The 20853-nt window shown below is 42.5% G+C and overlaps 1 protein-coding gene across 4 annotated transcripts in view; it reads right to left on the bottom strand.

Moving 5' to 3' along the window:
- Window positions 1-12913: 12913 nt before the first annotated feature.
- Window positions 12914-20853, bottom strand: part of ralgapa2 (Ral GTPase activating protein catalytic subunit alpha 2) — a 477749-nt gene continuing 469809 nt past the window's right edge. For all 4 annotated transcript variants that reach the window (XM_073051378.1, XM_073051381.1, XM_073051380.1 and 1 more), the window contains one exon: window positions 12914-15547. The gene's annotated coding sequence lies outside the window, so the exon portion shown is untranslated. The remainder of the gene's footprint in view (window positions 15548-20853) is intronic.

Here is a 20853-nt window from a genome sequence, read left to right as displayed (position 1 = left end):
GGATGGTGAACCCACTAAAAGCAGATGGGGCACCAGGCCAAGTACTAAAGACCTGTGCTGATCAACTGGCTGAGATCTTTAACCTCTTGTTTCAGCAGTCTTGAGGTACCCACCTGCTTCAAGCAGGCTTCACTTCTACTGGTGGTAACCTGCCTCAATGAATATCATCCAGCAGCACTTACATCTACAGTGATGAAGTGTTTTGAGAATTTGGTGATTAAGCATATCAACTCCGGCCAAAGAAGTGACTTGGATCCACTCCAATGTGCCTACTGAGCAACAGGCCCACAGCAGATGCCACCTTATTGGGTCTTCACTCAACCCTGGAACAAATGGACAGTGAAGATGCATACATCAGGATGCTTTTTATTGACTACAGTTCAGCATTCAATATCATCATTCCCTAAAAACTAATCAATAAGCATCACGACCTTGGTGTCAATACCTCCTTGTGGAATTGGATCCTCAATTTCCTCATGAAGAGCTCAGTCAGTCTGGATTGACAACAACATGATGACACAAAGGTTAGGGGTGTTGTGGATAGTGTGGAAGGCTGTCAGAGATCACAGTGGCACATCGATAGGATGTAAAACTGGGCTGAGAAGTGGCAGATGGAGTACAACCCAGGTAAGTGTGAGGTGGTTCATTTTGGTAGGTCAAATATGATGGCAGGATATAGTATTAATGGTAAAATTCTTGGCAGTGTGGAGGATTAGAGGGATCTTGGGATCTGAGTCTGTAGGATACTCAAAGCTGCTGCGCAGGTTGACTCTGTGGTTAAGAAGGCATACGGTGCATTGGCCTTCATCAACCATGGAATTGAGTTTACAAGCCAAGAGGTAAGGTCAGACCCCACTTGGAGTACTGTGCTCAGTTCTGGTCACCTCACTACAAGATGGATGTGGAAACCATAGAAAGGGTGACAAGGAGATTTACAAGGACGTTGCCTGGTTTGGGGAGCATGCCTTATGAGAATAGGTTGAGTGAACTTGGCCTTTTCTCCTTGAAGCGGTGGAGGATGAGAGGCGACCTGATAGAGGTGTAGAAGATGATGAGAGGCATTGATCATGTGGATAGTCAGAGGCTTTTTCCCAGGACTGAAATGGCTAACATGAGAGGGCACAGTTTAAGGTAGTTGGGAGTAGGTACAGAGGAGATGTCAGGGATAAGTTTTTTTATGTAGCGAGTGGTGAGTGTGTGGAATGGGCTTCCGGTGTTGGTTGTGGAGGTGGATACAATAGGGTCTTTTAAGAGACTCATGGATAGGTACATGGAGCTTCGAAAAATAGGGGGCTATGGGTAACCCTAGGTAATTTCTAAAGTAAGTACATTTGGCACAGCATTGTGGGCTGAAGGGACTGAATTGTGCTGTTGTCATTGGGGGACAGGAGGCTGGACCCAAGTGCAGGACGCAGGCACTAAAGTACTAGGGGCAGGACAGGAACAACTAAACGATAGACAAGATGTGGTGACCGTGGTGTGCGTGAGGGACGTGACGTTCAAAGTGATTCTGGGGTTCCAGGAGAGTTTTAGAGTTCAGGCAAGGAGGATCCCAGAATTCAGGCAGGCAAGGAGGACCCCGGAATTCAGGCAGGCAAGGAGGATCCCGGAGTTCAGGCAAGGCAGGGATCCCGGAGTTCAGGCAAGGCAGGGATCCCGGAGTTCAGGCAGGCAAGGAGGATCCCGGAGTTCAGGCAGGCAAGGAGGATCCCGGAGTTCAGGCAAGGAGGATCCCGGAGTTCAGGCAAGGAGGATCCCGGAGTTCAGGCAGGCGAGGACGATCCCGGAGTTCAGGCAAGTCAGGATCCCGGAGTTCAGGCAAGTCAGGATCCCGGAGTTCAGGCAAGGAGGATCCCGGAGTTCAGTCAGGCAAAGAGGAGGATCCCGGAGTTCAGTCAGGCAAAGAGGAGGATCCCGGAGTTCAGTCAAAGAGGAGGATCCCGGAGTTCAGTCAAAGAGGAGGATCCCGGAGTTCAGGCAAAGAGGATCCCGGAGTTCAGGCAGGCGAGGAGGATCCCGGAGTTCAGGCAGGCGAGGAGGATCCCGGAGTTCAGGCAGGCGAGGAGGATCCCGGAGTTCAGGCAGGCGAGGAGGATCCCGGAGTTCAGGCAAGTCAGGATCCCGGAGTTCAGGCAAGTCAGGATCCCGGAGTTCAGGCAGGCAAGGAGGATCCCAGAGTTCAGGCAAAGAGGATCCCGGAGTTCAGGCAAAGAGGATCCAGGAGTTCAGGCAAAGAGGAGGATCCCGGAGTTCAGTCAGGCAAAGAGGAGGATCCCGGAGTTCAGTCAGGCAAAGAGGAGGATCCCGGAGTTCAGGCAAAGAGGAGGATCCCGGAGTTCAGGCAAAGAGGAGGATCCCGGAGTTCAGGCAAAGAGGATCCCGGAGTTCAGGCAAAGTGGATCCCGGAGTTCAGGCAGGCAAGGAGGATCCCGGAGTTCAGGCAGGCAAGGAGGATCCCGGAGTTCAGGCAAGTCAGGATCCCGGAGTTCAGGCAAGTCAGGATCCCGGAGTTCAGGCAAGGAGGATCCCGGAGTTCAGGCAAGGCGGAATCCCGGAGTTCAGGCAAGGTCTAGGAGTTTACTGGGAGGGCCGCATAACTCCTAGGCAGGGCCCGGACCTCCAGACAGGAACACGGGGGCCTGAGCAGGTCGCAGGACACCTGGGAAGGTTGCGGGGCACAACCCGTCGGCAGCGAGGGATGGAAAGGGGCAGAGTCCACCACCGGGCAACGGCAGTCTGGCCAGGCTTGCCCGATGGAGGCAAGGGATGGGAAGGGAACTAGGTCCAGGGTGACTGCTAGACTTACTCAAAGAACTCATCTTTAACGAGGGGAACTCCAAGCCAGGGCAACCGGAGGAACAGAACAAGCAGGATTGCTCCTGCTCCTGCTCCTGCTCCTGCTCCTGCTCCTGCTCCTGCTCCTGCTCCTGCTCCTGCTCCTGCTCCTGCTCCTGCTCCTGCTCCTGCTCCTGCTCCTGCTCCTGCTCCTGCTCCTGCTCCTGCTCCTGCTCCTGCTCCTGCTCCTGCTCCTGCTCCTGCTCCTGCTCCTGCTCCTGCTCCTGCTCCTGCTCCTGCTCCTGCTCCTGCTCCTGCTCCTGCTCCTGCTCCTGCTCCTGCTCCTGCTCCTGCTCCTGCTCCTGCTCCTGCTCCTGCTCCTGCTCCTGCTCCTGCTCCTGCTCCTGCTCCTGCTCCTGCTCCTGCTCCTGCTCCTGCTCCTGCTCCTGCTCCTGCTCCTGCTCCTGCTCCTGCTCCTGCTCCTGCTCCTGCTCCTGCTCCTGCTCCTGCTCCTGCTCCTGCTCCTGCTCCTGCTCCTGCTCCTGCTCCTGCTCCTGCTCCTGCTCCTGCTCCTGCTCCTGCTCCTGCTCCTGCTCCTGCTCCTGCTCCTGCTCCTGCTCCTGCTCCTGCTCCTGCTCCTGCTCCTGCTCCTGCTCCTGCTCCTGCTCCTGCTCCTGCTCCTGCTCCTGCTCCTGCTCCTGCTCCTGCTCCTGCTCCTGCTCCTGCTCCTGCTCCTGCTCCTGCTCCTGCTCCTGCTCCTGCTCCTGCTCCTGCTCCTGCTCCTGCTCCTGCTCCTGCTCCTGCTCCTGCTCCTGCTCCTGCTCCTGCTCCTGCTCCTGCTCCTGCTCCTGCTCCTGCTCCTGCTCCTGCTCCTGCTCCTGCTCCTGCTCCTGCTCCTGCTCCTGCTCCTGCTCCTGCTCCTGCTCCTGCTCCTGCTCCTGCTCCTGCTCCTGCGTGCACCACATGGTTGTGTGCCTAGCGCACCCCCCCCCCCCCCCCCCATTCATTCGCTTCACACTTGTGATTGTATGGCTAAGCACAGCTCCAATACCTATTCAAGTTTGTTAACAACACCACTGTTGTGGGCGAAATCAAAGGTGGTGATGTATCAGCATATAGGAAGGAGATTGAAAATCTGGCTGAGTGGTGCCATAACAACAACAACTCTTACTCAATGTCAGCAAGACCAAGGAGCTGATTATTGACTTAAGGAGGAGGAAACCAGAGGTCCATGAGCCAATCCTCATCGGAGGTTCAGGGGTGGAGGGGGTCGGCAACTTTAAATTCCTCAGTATTAACATTTTGGATGACCTGTCCTGGGCCCAGCATGTAAGTACAATTATGAAGAAAGCACGCAGCACCTTTATTTTCTTAGGAGTTTGCGAAGATTTGCATGACGTCTGAAACTTTGATAAACTTCTATAGATATGTGGAGGAGAGTATATCGTTTGCATCACTGCCTGGTATGGAAACACCAATGGCCTTGAATGGAAAATCCTACAAGTAGCAGATACTGCCAGTCCATCAGGGGTAAAGCCCTCCCCACCATTGAGCACATCTACACAAAGTGTTGTCGCAGGAAAGCACAATCCATCATCAGGGACCAGACCTCTCAGGCCATGCTCTCGTCTTGTTCTTGCCAACAGAAAGAAAGTACAGGGGCCTCAGGACTCACATCACCAGGTGCAGGTACAGTTATTACCCCTCAACCACCAGGCTCTTGAAAGATGATAACTTCATTCAACTTCACTTGCACCATCACTGAAATGTTCCAGCAGCTTATGGACTCATTTTCAGGGACTCTTCATTTCATGTTCTCGATATTTATTGCTTATTTGTTTATAGAACATAGAACATAGAATAGTCCAGCACATTACAGGCCCTTCGGCCCACAATGTTGTGCCGACCCTCAAACCCTGCCTCCCATATAACCCCCAACCTTAAATTCCTCCATATACTTGTCTAGTAGTCTCTTAAACTTCACTAGTGTATCTGCCTCCACCACTGACTCATGGCAGTGCATTCCACGCACCAACCACTCTGAGTAAAAAACCTTCCTCTAATATCCCCCTTGAACTTCCCTCTCCTTACTTTAAAGCCATGTCGTCTTGTACTGAGCAGTGGTGCCCTGGGGAAGAGGCGCTGGCTATCCACTCTATCTATTCCTCTTAATATCTTGTACACCACTACCATGTCGCTTCTCATCCTCCTTCTCTCCAAAGAGTAAAGCCCTAGCTCCCTTAATCTTTGATCATAATCCATAATCCATACTCTCTAAACCAGGCAGCAAACTGGTAAATCTCCTCTGCACCCTTTCTAATGCTTTCACATCCTTCCTATAGTGAGGTGACCAGAACTGGACACAGTACTCCAAGTGTGGCCTAACCAGAGTTTTATAGAGCTGCATCATTACCCCCGACTCTTAAACTCTATCCCTCAACTTATGAAAGCCAACACTCCATAAGCTTTCTTAACTACCCTATCTACCTGTGAGGCAACTTTCAGGGATCTGTGGACATGAACCCCCAGATCCCTCTGTTCCTCCACACTACCAAGTATCCTGCCATTTACTTTGTACTCTGCCTTGGAGTTTGTCCTTCCAAAGTGTTCCACCTCACACTTCTCTGGGTTGAACTCCATCTGCCATTTCTCAGCCCATTTCTGCATCCTTTCAATGTCTCTCTGCAACCTTTGACAATCCTCTACACTATCTACAACACCACCAACCTTTGTGTCATCTGCAAACTTGCCAACCCACCCTTCTACCCCCACATCCAGGTCGTTAATAAAAATCACAAAAAGTAGAGGTCCCAGAACAGATCCTTGTGGGACACCACTAGTTACAACCCTCCAATCTGAATGTACTCCCTCCACCACAACCCTCTGCCTTCTGCAGGCAAGCCAATTCTGAATCCACCTGGCCAAACTTCCCTGGATCCCATGCCTTCTGACTTTCTGAATAAGCCTACCACGTGGAACCTTGTCAAATGCCTTACTAAAATCCATGTAGATCACATCCACTGCACTACCCTCATCTATATGCCTGGTCACCTCCTCAAAGAACTCTACCAGACTTGTTGGGCATGATCTGCCCTTCACAAAGCCATGCTGACTGTCCCTGATCAGACCATGATTCTCTAAATGCCCATAGATCCTATCTCTAAGAATCTTTTCCAACTGCTTTCCCACCACAGACGTAAGGCTCACTGGTCTGTAATTACCTGGACTATCCCTACTACCTTTTTTGAACAAGGGGACAACATTTGCCTCCCCCCAATCCTCCGGTACCATTCCCATGGACAACGAGGACATAAAGATCCTAGCCAGAGGCTCAGCAATCTCTCCCCTCGCCTCGTGGAGCAGCCTGGGGAATATTCCATCAGGCCCAGGGGACATATCTGTCCTAATGTATTTTAACAACTCCAACACCTCCTCTCCCTTAATATCAACATGCTCCAGAACATCAACCTCACTCATATTGTCCTCACCGTCTCAAGTTCCCTCTCATTGGTGAATACCGAAGAAAAGTATTCATTGAGGACCTCGCTCACTTCCACAGCCTCCAGGCACATCTTCCCACCTTTATCTCTAATTGGTCCTACCTTCACTCCTGTCATCCTTTTGTTCTTCACATAATTGAACCCTTGAACCCTTGGGGTTTACCCTTACCCTACTCGCCAAGGCCTTCTCATGCCCCCTTCTTGCTCTTCTCAGCCCCTTTCTTGCTACCCTATATTCTTCAATAGACCCATCTGATCCTTGCTTCCTAAACCTCATGTATGCTGCCTTCTTCCACCTGACTAGATTTTCCACCTCACTTGTCACCCATGGTTCTTTCACTCTACTATTCTTTATTTTCCTCACCGGGACAAATTTATCCCTAACATCCTGCAAGAGATCCTTAAACATCAACCACATGTCCATATCCCTGTAAAAACATCATCCCAATTCACACCTGCAAGTTCTAGCCTTATAGCCTCATAATTTGCCCTTTGCCAATTAAAAATTTTCCTGTCCTCTCTGATTCTATCCTTTTCCATGATAATGCTAAAGGCCAGGGAGCGGTGATCACTTGTCCCCCAGATGCTCACGCACTGACAGATCTGTGACCTGACCCGGTTCGTTACCTAATACTAGATCTAGTATGGCATTCCCCCTAGTCGGCCTGTCAACATACTGTGACAGGAATCCATCCTGGACACACTTAACAAACTCTGCCCACCCTTGGAACTAATCAGGTGCCAATCAATATTAGGGAAGTTAAAGTCACCCATGATAACAACCCTGTTATTTTTGCACCTTTCCAAAATCTGCCTCCCAATCTGCTGCTCGGTATCTCTGCTGCTACCAGGGGGGCTATAGAATACCCCCAGTAGAGTAACTGCTCCCTTCCTGTTCCTGACTTCCACCCAAACTGACTCAAAAGAGGATCCTGCTACATTACCAACCCTTTCTGAAGCTGTAATAGTATCCCTGACCAGTAATGCCACCCCTTTCCCCCCCTCTCTATCTCTTTTAAAGCACTGAAATCCAGGAATATTGAGAATCCATTCCTGCCCTGGTGCCAGCCAAGTCTCTGTATTTTTATTATTTTTTTCTTTTTGCATTTACACAGATAGTTGTCTTTTTCACATTGCTGAATGCCCCCATTGGTGCAGCCTGTCATTAGTCTATTATGGTTATTATTTTATTACGGATTTATTGAGTATGCCCACGAGAAAATGAATCTCAGACTTGTATATAGTAACATACTGTGTATGATAATAAATTTACTCCGAATTTGAATTTTAACTCGCTTAGATTCAGATTCATTTATTTATCACATGTACATTGAAGCGTACAGTGAAATGCGTCATTTCCGTCAACAACCAACATAACGTGAGGATGTACTGGGGGCAGCCCATAAGCGTCACCACACATTATGGCACCAACATAGCATGCCCACAACATTCAGCAGAACAACACCCCAACAAAACAAGCAGCTTTCCTCCCACCCACTTGTAAATGGGAGAAAAGTTTGGAAAGTGAAGAACGAGTCATATTGCACAAACCATCTAAGCTCAGGAATTTAGTGGACAGCGTTTATGTGGCAGGTCCAGTTAACCTTATGATTAATGTTGGCTCACTCCACGATGTTAGAAGAGTGAAAGTAACTTAAATATCTGGCCAGTCTAGTTATACCACTAATATTGATGATTCAATTCATTTCTGCTAATTGGATTGTCCAATTTCTTAGCAACAACCTCCTGGCCTATATCAGCTGAAGTGCACTCTGGACTTCATCAAAGGTAATAGTTTTGAATATAAAGGGAAGGTGATTAGACTCCCCGGATTGGCAGGACATTCATACACCACAACAGTGCGAATCCAAATGATTTATTTCTATGTTGGGTGACCATGAACTACTACATCATTTGAAGTGTAAATGGCACTCAACCGTCAGTGAATGTTCACATTTCTGACCTTTTGTGGAGGGAAGGTTAGTGGAGAGGTAGTTAGGCTTAGGAAACTGCCATCTGGAACTCCTGGAGCAATGTTACACATTTCAAAAGAAAAGCAAACTACCATCGCTGCAGGGCAGAAGTGGGAATGAAAGAAAATAAAATCTAGAGACAAGTGTCAAAAAGTACTTCATCAAAAAAATGTGAAGTGTTTCGAACGGATTGAGAGGAGAGGTGGCAGTGGCACAGAACATAGTATGTCTGACAATAATGATGGAAGGGCAAGAATACTGTAAAAATAAGCTTTGATATAACTACTGTTCTATTTTGAACTTGCCAACATTCTCACATTTATTATGTATTAATCAACACTATTATGTATTTAAAAATTACACACAACCTACTTAAATTTCTGTTTTTACTCTGTTTTTGTAATGCAATTATAAAATTGAAAAATGGATTAAGTGACAAAATACATCAAAGAAACTTGCAATGGTGTTTATATTTTTCTGAGTGAATCCTGTATTATTGCATCAGTAATAAAACCAACACTGATTAGATTGAAATCACAATTTTTAATGAATTCCATCTCCATGACAATGCACATAACAAAGGTATCCTGAACTTTCATCTTAAAAATGCTTGATATCTTAATGCAAGCAAGCATTCTTAAGCTTGTTTTGAAATCATTTGACAGCTTGAGAAACAGAAAAAAATACACTAAAATGGATTGTTCTCAAAGAACAATGTGAGCTTAGTTTATTCATATTGCCAACAAAAACTTGTAAAATGAAAATATCTGTGAATGGTCCACAATACTTTGAACAAATATCTGTAAGTATTTGAGTGCAAGTGTGCACATCATTTCTCAGTTACCCAGCTGTGTTTCTTAATTCATTTTGTGGTGATGTGCCACAGCAGATAAAGGGAACAGAAACAATTTCTTAATGCTCATGTGGCTATTCACATGTTCTCATGACTGCAGTGAGATGACAATAATAAATTCAATGCACAAACCCAAAACCGGTATCTTCATACTTCAAAGACTGGATATAAAATAATATTTTCCAAAGCTTTTAAAATCACAACCTTTAAATATTAGACAATAGACAGTAGGTGCAGGAGTAGGCCATTTGGCCCTTCTAGCCAGCACTGCCATTCACTGTGATCATGGCTGATCATACACAATTAGTACCCCATTCCTGCCCTCTCCCCATATCCCTTGACCCCGCTATCTATAAGAGCTCTATCTGACTCTCTCTTGAATGCATCCAGAGACTTGGCCTCCACTGCCTTCTGGGGCAGAGCATTCCACATATCCACCACTCTCTGGGTGAAAAAGTTTTTCCACATCTCTGTTCCAAATGGTCTACCCCTTATTCTTAAACTGTGGCCTCTAGTTCTGGACTCACCCATCAGCGGGAACATGCTTCCTGCCTCCAGTGTGTCCAATCCCTTAATAATCTTATATGTTTCAATCAGATCCCCTCTCATCCTTCTAAATTCCAGTGTATACGAGCCCAGTCGCTCCAATCTTTTAACATATGACAGTCCCGCCATTCCGGGAATTAACCTTGTGAACCTACACTGCACTCGCTCAATAGAAAGAATTTCCTTCCTCAAATTGTGATGCAAAGATCTATTTTTACACTTTTCATAGTTTGTAGTTGAAAAACAATTACCTAAAATTACAGAATGATATTTTGATATGCTGTACCTCTGTGTGACAACTTTATTCAGGTTGTCTCCAAGATTAATTCAGCAGGAAGACTCCATGAAATTCAACTGAAAAAGACATGATCTTGTTTCTGCTTTGGTGGCTGGATGTACTATAGCATTTCTGAATTTAAAATAATAATTATAGATGCATCATTTTTAATTTTTGGACATATTTATAATTGTCTTAGGATCCTTACTGGCAAAATATTAAAAAATAAAGAAACAACTATGTCCACCTTTAAAGTTTGTACAAAATTGTATAGATTCTGCATTTTAATAAAACTTATATGATAGTTAATTAATTTTATGAACATCAGCTCACATTTTTAAATGGAGAGGGAATAGAGACAGAATTGGCTTTCATTGATATGATTCTATTTGGTAAAAGCATAAGGTTAATTCTAAAGACACATATATTGTTTCATACAGAGTGCAAACTGCGACAATGTTCTGATGTGAGATAAATGAAAGGAACAAGGTATGCAGTGAAATGCTTTTCTGTTGTTTGAAAGTAGTTGGCAGCACAGGATGTCAAACAAACCTATTTTGCAGAGACATTCCTTGACAGGTGATTACAGGTTATAACAGATGACAAGGTAGCCTCTTGTTACTTTCACAGTCAAGAGCCAATAGCTCAGTTATACTACCATGCACTCATGTTAAAGCGTAGTGCATAATTAAAAACTACATCCCTTGGAAGAAGTGGTTCATATAGTTAGCATTACATATTATTACATTTCTCTATCCTTGAAAAATATCAAATCCTTTGAACAATCAAATTAGTATGACCTCTGGAAGAATAGAATAACCATTTGCACCTAACAATCTGCAGGAGGATCTCTGGGTCAAGCAGCATCTGTTTAGGGTGGTGGAGAAGGAATAGTTGAGATTTCATGTCAAAATTCTTGCGCACCCAGAGTAATAACAATCTGCGGAGAACAAGGAACTACTGCATCAAAAATAGATTCATTGGATGTCGATGGCCCCATAGAGAAACTGTGCAATTCCCTTATAGCAAGGAGACTGAAGAATCAAACAATTTCCCGAGTTTGTCTTTCCAACAGCCTCGGACAGTATGCTCTAAAAGGGCAAATTCTAAAGGTTTCAAAAATGTTACAGGACAAATTGCTGATGCTGCATTTTTGAATATTGAGTTTTAAAAAAAGCTCTTTATCAGTTTTAGAAAATCCACCGATAGCTGAGAGGCAGCAAATAAACTTTCCAAGAACGTTATTTTCTCCAACTTCAACATTATAAGCAGTGGTGAAAATTGATTATGGAGAGACAAAAGATGAGAAAGAAAAGTCAAACAGCAGTGCATTATAAACGGACATATTTCTGTCAGTAAATAATTAAATCTGTGATTGGTTTTCAAATCTACTCTGATATTTTGACGGGTATAATATCTTTATATGGGGGAGCATCAAACAAGACAGCCTAAGTATGTAGATACAAGCTATCTCTAGGTAACTAACAAGTTCTGCTATTTTTAACAGATGCCAATTTTGTCACTTAAGGAAGAATATCTACAAATATTATTCAGTATGGTAATCATACCTCCCACAGTATTGTAATGAATGACATAAAAGTTCATGAGATTGATAAGAACAGCCACTAGGAGTGGAGAAAGGAAACTAGTTTTGACATTCATATATACATAGATTGCACCTCTCAATTTAATATTAATAGGGGCACTCATTAGTATCTACGGGTCCATTTGTTGGATGTTCATAACCTGGGGACAGCTCTTATAAAAATACAATAATGCAATATACAAATATTTCAGCTCAACTGCCTAATATCAAGAAAAGTACACAGAAACATAGTACTAGTTACTTCACCAGAGTGATATAATATGCAAAACTAGTCATTGTTTCTCAATTGGAATAGGATTATTTGATAAAGTTTAGACATTTGAACAATATACATATAAAATCTGAATATTAAAAAATTATGCATAAAGTATTTTAAGTTAAACATCACATTACATTATATTTCCTGAACTACATTTTCTCTTATGATGTGGAACCATACAAGTCCATGGCCACTTTTAGTTAAGTAACTCGTGCTTTAAGTTCCATCTTGAAGGCAGACCAGATATGGGTGTTCATGACTAATAATTTTAATTGCAGCGGTGATTCTTCACCAATCCCCTTCCCATAACCAGAAGGAAAATCTCAGTCTTTTTTTTTGGATGGGGGTGGGGAGGGGGGACTTAGAAATGTAATGCCCCAAGTCTGGGATCTTCAGTGAAGTAGTGCAACTTTTGTGTGATACAACAAATTCTATAGAAATGAAGTATTATTTTAAAAGTTAAGCTGAAGATTAAAATGTTTGGATTTCCCAACCTTTCCTTGGTAATGATGTCAAGCATTTTCATGTTTATGTGAAATGTCTCTGGAGCGGGGTAACAGCACTGGTGTATCATTACAAAATCACTACTTTGAGTATTTTCAAGAATCATTCTATGAATTAGACAAGAAGTTCAGATATTGCTGAATAATATTGCATTGTTGTAGTAAAATATTCAAAGTGATCGTGCAACATGGGTTAGTCAGTGACTTTGTGACATGCTATGAAGGAAAAGTCAGAAGAGGGCAGGTTTGTTCACTGAATAGAAGACTTCTTCTGCATTAAAATAATTCCATTAAAACTTCTCAACTAACTTGAAGAGAATGAGCAATTTGAATTTTATGGAGATACATTTCTCCTGATTAATTGAATTATTAATATAGTTAGACTAGGATTTCTGTAATTCCATATGTTAAATTAATTGTAAGGAAAATATTTACTGGTATAAACTGGCCAAAATATCTGGGCACAAATCAATTAACAGTTATAATTCACACAGGAAGGGCATGCACAGTGAAACTTTTGCTTGACACTATTTAACCTTTTAGTAACTGAGGATTAGCAAATTAAGGAGAAAACATGACACTTCAGGTTTGGACAGAGAACACTGCAAATTAGGAACTGTCTGAAAACTCGACGCACTTCTTTAATTTTGCTTTACATTATAAAGTTACAGATTTTTAAAGAAACATTTAAAAAAGCTGCAAAGTGGGTTCCTATTGAGAAATATTCTTAAAAAGAACTTGTAGATCAAACAAACGGATAAAACAGACTGAACTTATGACTAATTATTTACAAATGATATGCTGTAGAAGATACAATCTTAGCTATAACCTGGTAAGTAGGGATGCCACATGAATTACCATAACACTGCAAGACTGCATTTCACATTCCTGCACCAAATGCCAAGTACAGATCACTGGAGGCTTTATCTGTTTTCTTTAATATGAGCTCAATAATTGACAGAAATCAACAGCAAGATGTTACATTTGAATTATAACTTACAAAGGCTGCTTTTTTATACTCTGCTTATCAAATATTACTTTATATTTACATATATAATAAAAATAAAGCATTGTACAAAGCATCTGACAACCAAAGAGCACATTCACTTGACTGATACACAAAGTATAAGTGCAATAGAAACAGTGCTGCCATATAATAGAAGGATGAACACCAAAAGAGCATCACTTTAGAATATTAAAGTTGTCATTGCAAAACAAAATATTAGTAGACATTGACAGAAATTGGAATCGTACATTTCATCTGTTTAATGTATTCAAACGAAGCATAATCTGAGTAAATAAATAGTCCAGGTAACCCATATGTCATCTGCTGATTGAAACATACAGGAAGACAAAGATTTTCAGGAGTATGATATAAAACAAAATGAGTTGCAAGTGCATATATATACAAAATGTTAACAGAGTTATTGTTCTGTTTGTCACAATTTTAAGATGCAAATGATAAGGAATCCTTAGTCAAAAAACTCAGAGATTAAGTATCTAAATATGCAGTGATTTGCCTGTGTTTTCTTGCAGCTTAATTCATCTAAATGAGAAAAAAAACATTAGGTATTTGGTCCTACAAATCAGTGCTTCAGAGCTGTGAGGTAAAGAATATTGGGTGACAAAGACCCATAACAGCTTGATGGGTATTTATTCGAAATTTTCAGAACTAGGCCAAGACTGGATAATGATTTCCACAAATGCAGCACCTTTCAGAAGTATTTCATTATCTGCGGCCATATTCCTTTCTGAAATGTTAATTACATATTCAGGGGATGCTTACATCACAAACAAATAAGGCAATCACTGCACAGAAAGACAGGAATGAATAGAGTTTTAACTCTTATGTTGCACTTTTAAAAAAATATATATATATATATACGTTTGTATATAAATATATGGTTTTTGCTTGGATATGACGTACAGGAGGCACTAAATTAAAAGCTTCAGGTTAAACATTTGCCAGAATTGCAAATAAGTCTTTGTCCAGTTATACACTGTACATTAAATGAATTATAGATGGTACAATTCTATTCCCAAATTAGCTCAGGTTCTTGTTTTGTATCATCCTCCTGATATACTTGTGCTTTTAATCTGTAAAGAACTAATAGTTTAAGGTCAACATATAAACAGGTATATATCTGAACTTCATTCTTTCTTTGATGTTTTTACAAGGAATAAAAAGAATTAATGAAGTCTTTTCTCTTTGTTTCCCTTGTATGTGGTCACTCAAATGCAATGCAAATACGTAGTTAAAACATAGAGACCATGTGCTTGAAAGTGACTAATCCACTGCCTCTGGTGCTTCACCTAATCTTAAAGATCTTAGCAGCAGAGCTTTTACTAACTAGTAATTCACATTCCTATGCTTGTGTGTTACAAAAGTCACATTTTCTGGAATTTATTAGGGGGGATGTAAGAAAGGAGGCAAGTAAAGACTAGAAGACAGCGGTATAAAATTAGCCAAAAAGATCTGTGGTAAACACCTGAATTGCACATTTTGCACAGCACAAAATGTCATACTGGGACATTACATCTGTGTTTTAAAATCCTATTAATTTCCTGGTAGCACTCACATATAATTCTGTCAATGAGAAATGATGTCCTTTCCCATAAGTGACATATCATCAGTTGGAAACACTGAAGGGCAGTGATTTCAATATGTTTTGGAGTGCTTCGTATTGCACTAACTGAATGCCACAATCATGCAGGTGCACTGAGTCTAATTTCAGGCTCTAAGAGTTCTGATTATAATGCTAGAGTGTGGTGGGCTCCACATATAGTTGCCATCATATTGCTTCCTAACATAGCCATCAATAAGGCAAGTGATATTATATACCATATATTGTTATGGTATGCAGATGACATAATACATTCATCCCTAGACAGGTGGAAAGATTGACATGTACCCTTGAGACACAACAGCTTGTACTATTCTTTATCTATATCTCTTTTACTGAAGTTCAATTTCTTATCAAAGAAAGAAAGCAGGTTCAAATCATATCTAAAATAAATGTTATTCTAAGGACAGTAAAGGAGCATAAAAATGAAGAGGTTGAAAAGCAAGCCTCAGCTTGCAACTTGTCACTGTAAAACTCTTTAGCTTGAACATATATTAAATGAACAGGTAGAACGGCAAAATTTGCCAGAGACACTGATTTTGGGGCTTCAGGCATATTGGGTAGTGCTGATCTGTTGGATTAGTCCCCACATCTATGGGTATTTCAGTGCTTTGACTTCCATCCAGAGAACCTGAAAAATGACATAAAATTAATTAATTAGTTTTCTGAATAATTTCTTTTTTATATACATTTTTAAACCTATTCAAGCGGCTAGGATATCTGGTCTGGAGTTACAATCGGGAAATGTCATGCAATATGATGATCTGCCCAATACCTTGCTCATTCAGATTTGACCTTTACTTGAAGTCATCAGCAGTCCAACCCCATCTTAACTTCAGCTATCCGGTTGTGAAGACTTGTTCGTCCTTTTGACTTGCTCAATGTGAGGTTGAACTCCCAAAATATAACACTGTCTAGGTGATTGAAGCTTGAGGTCCTCTGGATTGACTTGAAACAAAATTGGAACATATCCCTTCTTTCTATAATCTAACTTGTCTCTCAGTCATTACTACCTGAATAGTTTTCTATTATCTTGTGAAGAGTAGATATCCAGAATTCTATCATTGCCTCCTGATATGGTGGGGCAGGGGATATATCCATAAAAATCTTCCTGCATTGTTTAGTGATTCCCTCTTTTGAAGATGGAAAATGAAAGCATAGTTTGCCTTTCTCTGTAAAATTGGTATGTTCATGAGCAGGTTATTCTGGCTTCTTTTCCTGTCCCTCAGCCCAAAACAATGACTCTTTATTTCTTTCCATAGATACTGCCTGACTTGTTCTTGAATGTTCAATTTACATTTGACATAAGCAATTTGCTTGATTAATTCCTGATTGTTGCAAAGAACACATTAATACTCCATTTTGAAATCATCTACGTGTTATGCAGCTGATTAAATGATTTTTGTGAACTTGGTAGACTGGTGATCAACTCCAGCAAAGGATCAGGGGTGTGGTGGGAAAATGTAGAATGGGATTGTGAAGACAAAGTCCATTGAAATGGAATGAACAGAGGAGACACTGTATTACTGCCATTTCTGGGTGAAGACACTGGCATTGTTTGTGGCTTTATGCAATGCAGAACTTTAGAAGATAGAAGTGGGTATCACTTGTAAGTTAACTATAGAAAAAGTGAGGGAGGAACAACAGCCACTGACAGCACTCGGCTAATTATAACAAGATCATTATTTGCTGAGATTACATTTTATTATGGTGTAGTTCAGATGCTGTTTCACAGTAAAACAAAAAAACAACCAAAACTTAAGGACACTGCCCTCTCTGTGAAGAAGTTCCCCCTCAGTTTCCACTTAAGTATTTCACCTTTCACCCTTAACCTATGAGCTCTAGTGCAAAAAGCCTGCAAGTATTTAGCGTAACAAATCTTGCCGTTTCTCCGAAGCTCCATGGAAAAAATCCTACCCTATTCAACCTTTCCTGATAACTCAGGTCCTCAAGTCCCAGCAACATCCTTGTAAATTTTCTCTGTACTCTTTCAATTTTATTGATATCTTTCCTGTAAGTAGGGGAACAAAACTGCTCATAATATTCCAAATTTGGCCTCACCAATGTCTTATACAACTTCAAAATAACATTCCAACTCATCTATTCAACACTTTGGTATATGAAGCCCAATGTACCAAATGCTCTCTTTACAACCCTATTTACCTATGACACTACTTTCAAGCGATTATGGATCTGTATTCCCAGATCCCTTTGTTCTACCATTCCCCTCAGTGCCCCACTGTTCAATGAATAAGTTCTACCCAGGCTCATAGTCCCAAACACCTCACACTTGTCTGCTTTAAATTCCATTTGCCGTTTTTCAGCCAGTTTTTGTCATCTGGTCTAGATTCTGCTGCAAGCTTTGATAGCCTTCCTTGCTGTCCACTCTGCCCCCAATCTTAGTGTTAAACACAAATTTACTGACCTAGTTTACCATCTAGGTAAACTCCTGATGAAGGGTTTCAGCCCAAAACGTTGTCACTACCTCCTCCCATAGATGCTGTCTGGCCTGCTGAGTTCTGCCAGCATTTTGTGTTTTTATTTATTTCCAGCATCTGCAGATTCACTCGTGTTACCATCTAGGTAATGGTTTGTTGATATAGATGACAAACAACAATGATCCCAACACTAATCTCCGCAGCACACCACTAGTGCCAGGCCTTCAGTCAGAGAGGCAATCATCTACTACCCCTCTCTGGCTTTAACTTTGAAGTCAATTTTCAATCCATTTTACTACCTCACCGTGAATGCTAAGTAACTGAATCTTTATGATCCACCTCCCATGCAGGGCTTTGTCAAAGGCCTTGGTAAAGTCCATGTAAACAACACCCGCTGCCTCGCCCTCAACAACTTTCCTCCTCAAAAATCTCTACAAGATTGGTTAGATATGGCTTAGCACACACAAAGCCATGATGACTATCCCTAATCAGGCCCTAACTATCCAAATACTTAGATACTCTGTCCCTTAGAATAGTTTTGAATAGCTTATGCACTACTGATGTCAGGTTCATTGGCCTACAATTTCTTGGATTATTTCTAGAGCCTTTCTTAAACAATGGAACATTAGCTATCCTCCAGTCCTCTGGCACCTCACCTGTGGTTACGGATGTTTTAAATATCCCTGCCAGGCCTCCTGCAGTTTCTGCACTAGCCTCCCACAAGGTCTAAGCAGACATCTTGTTAGGCCCTGGGGACTAATCCACTCTAAGTTGCCTCAAGACAGCAAGTGCCTCCTCTTCTGTGATCCAGATATGACCCATGACCTCACGATTGTTTTGCCTTAGTTCTATAGACTCTGTGTCCCTCTCCTGGGGAAAACAGATGCAAGAAAATCCTCTGAAGAACTCTCTAAACTCTTTCAGCTCCATGTGTAGATGATCACGCTAATCTTCAATTGGACCATTTTTATTCCTTGCTATTCTTTTGCTCTTAACATCTGTAGAAGCCCTTGGTATTCTCCCACATCTTGTCTGGCAGAGCAAACTCAAGCCTTACTTTAGCCCTCCTGATTTCCCTCTCAAGTGTTCTCTTACATATCTTCAAATTCTCAAGCACCTCATCTATTCCTTGCTGTCTATTCCTGCTATGCACCTTCTTCCTCTTAACCAGGCATCAATATCTTTTGAAAACCAAGATTCCTAAACCTATTATCCCTGCCTTTTAATTCTGACAGGACCAAACAAACTCTGTGGTCTCAAAATTTCACTTTGGAAGGCCACCCACGTACCAGGTATACATTTGCCAGACAACAGCCTGTGCCAATCCACATGTGCCATATCCTTTCTAACACCATCTGTTATGCCTGCAGCCCCCTCCTTTGTGAGAGTCGCAAGATCACTATTGGGTTGGGTCAGGGGACCCAGGAAATGAGAGAGAGAAGTACAGAATGCCTCGTTCCCCGGCGATGTAAAGCTACGGGACATGGCCATTGTCTCTTGGAGACACATTTGTGGATTGAGATGCTATGCTACGTGAACGCCCTCAGGCAAAGTGGTCTGGGTGAGAAAGAGATTGCATCACCCCAACCTGATTGACATCTACAACCCTGCGAGTCAGGATAAAAGAGGGTCTGTAGGAACAGCCCCTCAGATGCACCAGAAGAAACGCTAGTGATCCTGTAATAGCGGAAAGCCATTTGAAGGAGGCCACGTGCATTCAGTTCCGTTGCCTGGGACTGGTGGCTGGTACCGCGGAAAACAGCTTTTAGCTAACAACGGGGAAACCAACTCCCCTGACTCAACGGACTGGCATCATAAAAGACCTGGGCAAGTTTAAACCGTCTCTCTTAAACCCAAAACGCTGCAGTTTGAACGAACTAACAGTGACTGTTATATTTCCATCGGACAATACATTATCCCCTAGACAACGATAGAGCTATTTCTTACTGATTATTATTATACCCGCGCTTTTAGACTTAGTATTGATGATGTATATTATCTGTATGTTTGCATTAATCTTATTTTTGTGCCCCTTTATCAATAAGTACTTAAAAAAATGGTACCATCAGACTTCAACGGACCTCTCTATCTTTGCTTGTAAGTGACCCACTTATGGGGTACGTAACACATCAAAATTGGCCTTTCTCCAACTTAGAATCTCAAACCAAGGCTGAACTTACCCTTCTCTGAAACTAAAGGCATTATGATCATTAGATTAAAAGTGTTATTCTGCATAAACTTCTGACAACTGCCCTGTCTCACTCCCTAATAGGAGATCTAGTATCGTACTTTCTCTAGTCTCACTCTATAGACTCCTATGTATTGATTAAGGTACCTTTCTTGAACACATTTTGACTAACTCTATCCCATCTAGCCCTTTTACAGTAAGGGAGTCCCAGTCAATACGTGGAAACTTAAAATCACCTTTGATCATGACCTTACGATTCTTGCTATAGTCTGTGAACTCTCTAAAATTGGCTCCTCTAACTCTTTAGCCATTTCTGGGCTCAGAAGCATGTGGCACAGGTGGCAATCCTAAGATCACAACCCTAGAGGACCTGTCCTTCAAGCTAGCACCTAACACCCTGAATTCACTTTGCAGGATCTCATTACCCTTCCTGCCCATGTCATTGGAACTGACATGGACCATGACATCCAGCTGTTCACCCTCCCACTTAAGAATGTTGTGGACTCGAACCAAGATGTCCTTTACCCTGGTACTCAGGAGGCAACAAACCATCTGGGAATCCCATTCTCATCCACAGAACCTCTTTACTGTTTCCCTAACCAACAAATCCTCTATCACTACAGCTCACCTCTTCTTCCTGCTTCCCTTCTGAGCCACGAAGCCAGACTCAGCACCAGTGACCTGACCATCATAGCTTTCCTCTGCTAGGTTACTCCCCAACCCGAATTGTACCCAAAGTGGCATACCTGTTGTTGAGGGGAATGGCCACAGGGGTACTCTGCACTGGCTGTCTATCCCCTTTCCCCCTCCTGACAGTCACTCAGTTATCCATGTTCTGGACTTTGGGTGTAACTACCTCCCTGTACATGCTGTTGATCAACCCTTCAGCCTCTCAAATGATCCAGAGTTCATCCAGTTCCAGCTCCAATTTCATCTTAACATGGTCTGAAAGAAGCTGTAGCTGGATGCACTTCTTGCAGGTGTAGTTGTCAGGTACACTGGACTTCCTGCTTTCCACATTCTGCAAGAAGAGCATTCTGCCTGGCTACCTCACTGCTCTAACTGTGCAATAAGAAAGAAAAATAAATTAACAAAATAAATCTACCTACAGCCTTTGCCTCTCCTCACTGAAGCCTCTGTGAGCCCAAGCCTGAACTCTCCACTCTAACACTGGCCCACTCACACAATCATCACTTCCACTATGGCCGCTCCGCTCAAACCTAACTTATTTAGATAACTAAAGGCAGCTTTCTTGGTACTGTGCAATAGTATTTCAGTAAGTCACTACTAATGTGACACATTAAAGTGAAC

Source organism: Hemitrygon akajei, chromosome 7 (assembly GCF_048418815.1).
Source record: "Hemitrygon akajei chromosome 7, sHemAka1.3, whole genome shotgun sequence".
NCBI lineage: Eukaryota > Metazoa > Chordata > Chondrichthyes > Myliobatiformes > Dasyatidae > Hemitrygon > Hemitrygon akajei.
This window is presented reverse-complemented; position numbering and strand designations above follow the sequence as displayed.